The sequence below is a fragment of the Triticum urartu genome, chromosome 3A, assembly GCF_056163025.1.
Source record: "Triticum urartu cultivar PI428250 chromosome 3A, HENAU_Tu73, whole genome shotgun sequence".
NCBI lineage: Eukaryota > Viridiplantae > Streptophyta > Magnoliopsida > Poales > Poaceae > Triticum > Triticum urartu.
In genome coordinates this window covers 409,389,598-409,396,118 of record NC_141875.1, presented here as the reverse complement: position 1 = coordinate 409,396,118, position 6,521 = coordinate 409,389,598, and positions in this window count along the sequence as shown.

Below are 6,521 nucleotides of genomic sequence, written 5' to 3'. Positions count from 1 at the left end.
ATGCTATCATGGAGCGGCATCAACATGCCATGGTAAATTTTTTATCTCATTTGGGGTAGGTTTGGGTATAAGCTTCTCATAAACCAGAGCTTCTCACAACAAGTGTGATGGTTTCGGTAGGGAACGTTTCACCTTTCTAGACGAAACGATATTCGTTGCCTCTTATCGATTTCATTTTCCTTGTGTCAACAAAGAACAACAGGAGTGTTGTGTCAATTTTGGGGATTTTTCGGGGTTCGCTTGGACATTTTTATACATTAACTGAGTTTTCTATGCATTCATGTGCATAATTCAAATTTGCACTACAGGCACATGCTATAATGCATATAAATTAGTTGAAAATTCAAATATGTGTCCTTGGTTGCCTGCTTAGGTCCCAGGCAAGAAATGGGAATGAATGTCAAACACCCTGCCACCGTCACTCGGCCGCAAACATTGAGATACCTGGTTTTTAAATTCTAGTAAATCCAAAACTCGTCTGAAATTCATGAAACTTGGCATGCTATCATGGAGCGGCATCAACATGCCCTGGTAAATTTTTTGTCCCATTTGGGGCAAGTTTGGGTATATGCTTCTCACAAACCAGAGCTTCTCACAACAAGCGTGATGGTTTCGATAGGGAACGTCCTACCTTTGGGGACGGAACGATATCCATTGCCTCTTATTGCTTCCAAAAAATTTCTCGTGCCAACATAGAACAACAGGAGTGTTGTGTCAATTTTTCTGATTTTTCGGGGTTCATTTGGACATTTTTATGCATTAACTGAGTTTTCAATGCAGTTGTGTGCACAATTCAAATTTCAACTACATGCGCATGCTCCAGTGCATATAAATTGGTTGAAAAATCAAATTTGTGTCCTTGGGTGCATGCTTAGGTCCCATGCAAGAAATGGGAATGAATTTCAAATACCAGGGCAGTGTTGATTGCCGGCAAAACATTGAGATGCCTGGTTTTTAAACTCTAGTAAATCCAAAACTCGTCTGAAATTCATGAAACTTTCCATGCTAACATGGAGCGGCATCAACATGCCGTGGTATTGTTTTGCCCATTTGGGGCAGGTTTGGGTATATGCTTCTCACAAACCAGAGCTTATCACAACAAGCATGATGGTTTCGATAGGGAACGTCCCACCTTTGGGGACGAAACGATATCCATTGCCTCTTATTGCTTTCAAATTTTTTCTCGTGTCAACATAAAACAACAGGAGTGTTGTGTCAATTTTTGTGATTTTTCGAGGTTCGTTTGGACATTTTTATGCATTAACTGAGTTTTCACTGCATTTATGTGCATAATTATAATTTGAACTACGTGCACATGCTCTAGTGCATATAAATTGGTTGAAAAATCAAATCTGTGTCATTGGGTGCATGATTAGGTCCCATGCAAGAAATGGGAATGAATTTCAAACACCAGGGCACTATTGATTGCCGGCAAAACATAAAGATGCCTGGTTTTTAAATTCTAGTAAGTTCAAAATTTGTCTGAAATTCATGAAACTTGGCATGCTATCATGGAGCGGCATCAACATGCCGTGGTAAAATATTTGTCCCATTTGGGGCAGGTTTGGGTATATGCTTCTCACAAACCAAAGCTTCCCACAACAAGCATGATGGTTTCGGTAGGGAACGTCTCACCTTTGGGGACGAAACGATATCCATTGCCTCTTATTGCTTTCAATTTTTTTCTCGTGTCAACATAGAACAACAGGAGTGTTGTGTCAATTTTTGTGATTTCTCGGGTTTCGTTTGGACATTTTTATGCATTAACTGAGTTTTCAATGCATTTGTGTGCATAATTCAAATTTGAAATACCTGCACATGTTTCAATGCATATAAATTGGTTAAACAATAAAATCTGTGTCCTGGGGTGCATGCTTAGGTCCCATGCAAGAAATGGGGATGAATTTCAAACACCAGGGCACTGTTGATTGCCGGCAAAACATAGAGATGCCTGGTTTTTAAATTCTAGTAAATCCAAAACATGTTTGAAATTCATGAAAATTGGCATGCTATCATGGAGCGGCATCAACATGCCGTGGTAAATTTTTTGCCCCATTTGGGGCAGGTTTGGGTATATGCTTCTCACAAAGCAAAGCTTCTCACAACAAGCATGATGGTTTCGTTAGGGGACGTCCCACCTTTGGAGACGAAACGATATCCATTGCCTCTTATTGCTTTCAAATTTTTTCTCGTGTCAACATACAACAACAGGAGTGTTGTGTCAATATTTGTGATTTTTCGGGGTTTGTTTAGACATTTTTATGCATTAACTGAGTTTTCAATGCATTTGTGTGCATAATTCAAATTTGAACTACATGCACATGCTTCAATGCATATAAATTGGTTGAAAAATCAAATCTGTGTCATGGGGTGCATGCTTAGGTCCCATGCAAAAAATGGGAATGAATTTCAAACACCACGGCACCGTTGATTGCGGGCAAAACATTGAGATATTTTATTTTTAAATTCTAGTACATCCAAAACTCGTCTGAAATTCATGAAACTTGGCATTCTATCATGGAATGGCACCCAATATGCTGTGGTATTTTTCGTGTCTATTTTGAGAGAAGGCGCACTCGAATAATGACAACCAACAAAGGCATTTTGAAAAAATAGCTGCCACTTTAATATCTCAAACGTTTGTGTTATTCAAACCGTGTGCGTTTTGTTAACCATTCACGTGACTCCACGTGTCTTGGTTTTAATGGGTGTAGGAGGTGTCGTGCGGACAGCTGCTTGAACTTGACTGAACGGGAGGCGTGCGAGCACAGTCCGGTGCGCATGTTGACCGAGAGGCGTGCAAGTTGTCCTAGAATGCGTAGGCTCACCGGGAAGCATGCGAGTTGTACACTGCGCAGGCTCACTGGGAAGCGAGCCCTTTGACTTCCATGGCCGCATGCCTTCCTCTCCGTGCGTGCGCCCCCCTCAGCGGCATGGGACGCCGGCGTCGAATGCTACCTCTCAGCGCCGCTAGCTGCCGTCCTCCCGCGCCCCGCCCATCGACCCCGGGACGACATGATGCAAAGTGAGAGCAGGATTTGTGGATCTCTTCAACGCAAATGGTTCTTTTGGATGACCCGTGTGCAACAACTTACGAAAAATTTGGTGCGATTTGCATGTGTCATATTGGGTATGTTACCAATTGTCAAACTGGAAAGATTGACATTTGTTGATCTAGTAACATTGCCATTTGTCAACCTTGTAACACTGCGATTTGTCAAAATATGAAGCTAAAAACCACTAGCAGTATCTAATTTTTGCAACTAAAAATCAGTAATTAAGCATAGATTTCAGTCATAGATTAAGCACTCGTTCTTAATTTATACAAACAGTTCAACTCGACAGCTGAACCAACCATACTTTTCCCCAATTGTTGCCAACCACGTACTAAAATAGCTAGCTCAACTATATAGCCCCTAAATACTACTACTACTGCAAAGGGGCTTTGTACTACTTCCGGCTGCCTCTCCTCTACCGAGCACGCTCAGTAAGAGGCGGAGGAGGAGGAGCCTACCGACGAGCTAAGCAACCGCAATACGGTGCTTGCCGCTGTTGCAGCTTCAGCGACACTCACCTCAAACATCCTCTGTCACTCCAGACAACCCCTCTTAAAGTGTGGTTCTCCTCTTAGATCTCCCGATTCCTCGCCTCTGAGGCAGCATGTGCCGCCGCCACAGCGGCGGTAAGGCTCTTTATGTGCTCGACGAGGTGCTCCTCTTCCTCCCGCAGGAACTCGGTGTAGCGCGCAAGGTCGCTAACGCACGTGCGGGCATCCACCTCCGGCTCCCACCTTCAAGCGGCAGTGGCGGAGCGGGTGATGACCCCAGTGGTCGACGGTGGGCTGGCGGCCACGGCGGCCGACGACGGGGTGGCGGACACGACCACCACCTCCCACCTTCGGGCCGCGGTGCCGGAGCGGGTGATGGAAACAGTGGTCGGCAGTGATGTGGCAGCCACGACGGTCACCTCCCGCCTTCGGGCCACGGCAGCGGAGCGGGCGATGGCCCTGGCTTTCGATGGTGGTGTTGCGGCAATAGCGGCCGGCAACAGCTGATGACGGGCACCGGCAGCGGAGCGTGTGGTGGGTGTTCCACACACACCCAACAGGGACACCAAGCGCACTACCCTACGCCAGCGACTGCGCCGCCGCCGTGGTGTAGCCTCGGAGCTGGAGTTGTTCTCTGATGACGGCGGAGTGGCTGAGTGACGACGACGGACCGGTGCCATTGGCGATTGTGGGAGAAGCGGACGACATAAGCTACAGGGAGGGAGGGGAAAATGCGCTGCAGGACTCGCCAGCCATGAGGGTTTTTATAGCAGGCCGGTAAGCATTGGGATTTTGGCAGATTTCACCGAGTTGGGCGGGAAACTTGAGTGGGAACCTGCGAGGTTGCGCGGGAACGGGTTCACCGACGGTTCATTGGCGCCACTGTTTGGCCAAAAGAATGCCCCCGCGCGCTGCGCAAGCTTGCGTTGTAAGCCGTCTGCGATAGCGGGGTGACAAGACGTGCGAGAGGAGGACAAAAGGCCATGTACACATACGGTTAATAAAAAACGTTTGCGATTTAATTACCTACTATACCCCATCCTGGTTTATAAGTATGATTTAACTAATAAAACACGAGTGCATGTCGCCAAAGATTATATAGTTGGATTCGTATTTGAACATAGTTTCCAATTATATAATTTTTATAACATGCATTAACATTTTGTTGGTTAAATTTGAGGGAAAAGTATGGCATAGAATATAAAGGGGACTATAGACTAAACGAAGGTGGTAGCACACGGCCGCTCTCTACGCAGCGACGCAACTGTCGGCCGGCTTGTAGGCGACCATTTCCTGCGTGTTCAACTGCTCTATGCGTGTGGTTGCTTGCGGTTCAGGCGGTCGCGGCACGCTCTACTCTCGCGTCCCTCCGGGTTCTCTGTCCTCGTCCCTCCATGCACGCTGCCAGTGTTTGGGGCCGGTGCACGACCAGGCACGTTCGTGTGCATGCGGGTGCGCCGGGCGCGGCGCGACGATGTAGTTACCCACTGCAAAAACTGCCATGCGGACGTGCCGAAAATCCATGCCGCCCGGCCCCCTTATATTCCTGCGTCCATTTACCTTCATCTCTCGTCTCACACAACACAATAAGCACACCCATGAGGACACATAAAGAGAGGTCATCCAGCGGTTCCAATGGCGCTCCCCGTGGCTCCAATGGCGCTCCCAGCGACCGACGACGACAACGGCGGGCAGTTCACCCTCCAACATGTCATGGACACCCACATGAGGGGGAAATGATAGAGGCAAAGGTGTACCGTCTTTCGATGAGATGGTGATTATAGTTTCGGAGGAGTAGACTTTGATGATCCGACTACGAATGTGCGAAGATGTCGCGCCTTAGCAATCGCTAAACCAACTCCGAGAGGTTATTGACCACGCCGGAGCATGATCCACCTGACCACGAAGGTCTATTTCCTGCAAGCAAACGAAGAACAAGCAAGAAACTAAGATTGCAATTTGGATATTGCGAATATAAGATGAAAGCTTTATTGATGAAGGTGGGGTACTGTGACGTATTTGTCTGGTCGTTGAACACACACGAAGTGCGCGAAGTTCCAGCTATGGAAACTTTTAATCTAAACAAAACCCAAAGTCTAAACGATGCCATAAGGGTTGCATATATGGAGGAAGATGGGGGAATTTCGTGGCCCTTGGAGGAGGGGTTCAAAACCAACCCTAACTCTTGTTTCCCCACACATACAGACTCTAAAAACAACCTATACTTAAGTATTTCGAAAATACATGGGCTTGGCCCAATAATAAGGTGATGCAGCACCTAGAATAGCCTCTGGACAAAATTTATGAAGTGGCATCATGTATATTTCGTCCAAGGCTTCATGCACTCCTTATGGTGGCTACAAAGTCCTGAAATCATCACTTGTAACTCTGTTCTTGTTCCCCTTGCGCTTGCCATCATCTCCATGCTTTGTCTTGCTCCGGTGTTCATCCCTCTTATCCATGACATGCCCTTCATTTGTAGGCAAAACAAATGTATCCAATTTAGGCAGCATCATATTCTCATGAACATTAGAATCATTACCAAGAAACGAAAGTACCTGATAATTTAATTGGCGTGCGCGAGCTCTAGTAATTGGTCCAGTATGTATCGCAGCAAGGGTTGTGGTTGTAACAATGGTATTTATATCCTCATCATCCTCCCCTTCTTGAAATGAAGTCGTCCTCGACGAAAGTTCATCTTTCTCACCCAAATAAGGCTTCAAATCTGCAATGTTAAAAGTGGGACTAACCCCAAAATCTGCAGGCAACTCAAGTTTATATGCATTATCATTTATTTTCTCTAACACCTTAAAAGGACCGTCAACATGTGGCATTAGCTTTGATTTACACAAATCAGGAAATCTATCCTGACGCAAATGTAACCAAACATGTTTTCTACCCTTATCTCCAGCAAGTTTATATTTAGCATTCATATGCTCAATGTTTTCCTTAGTTAACTCATGCATTTTTAAGA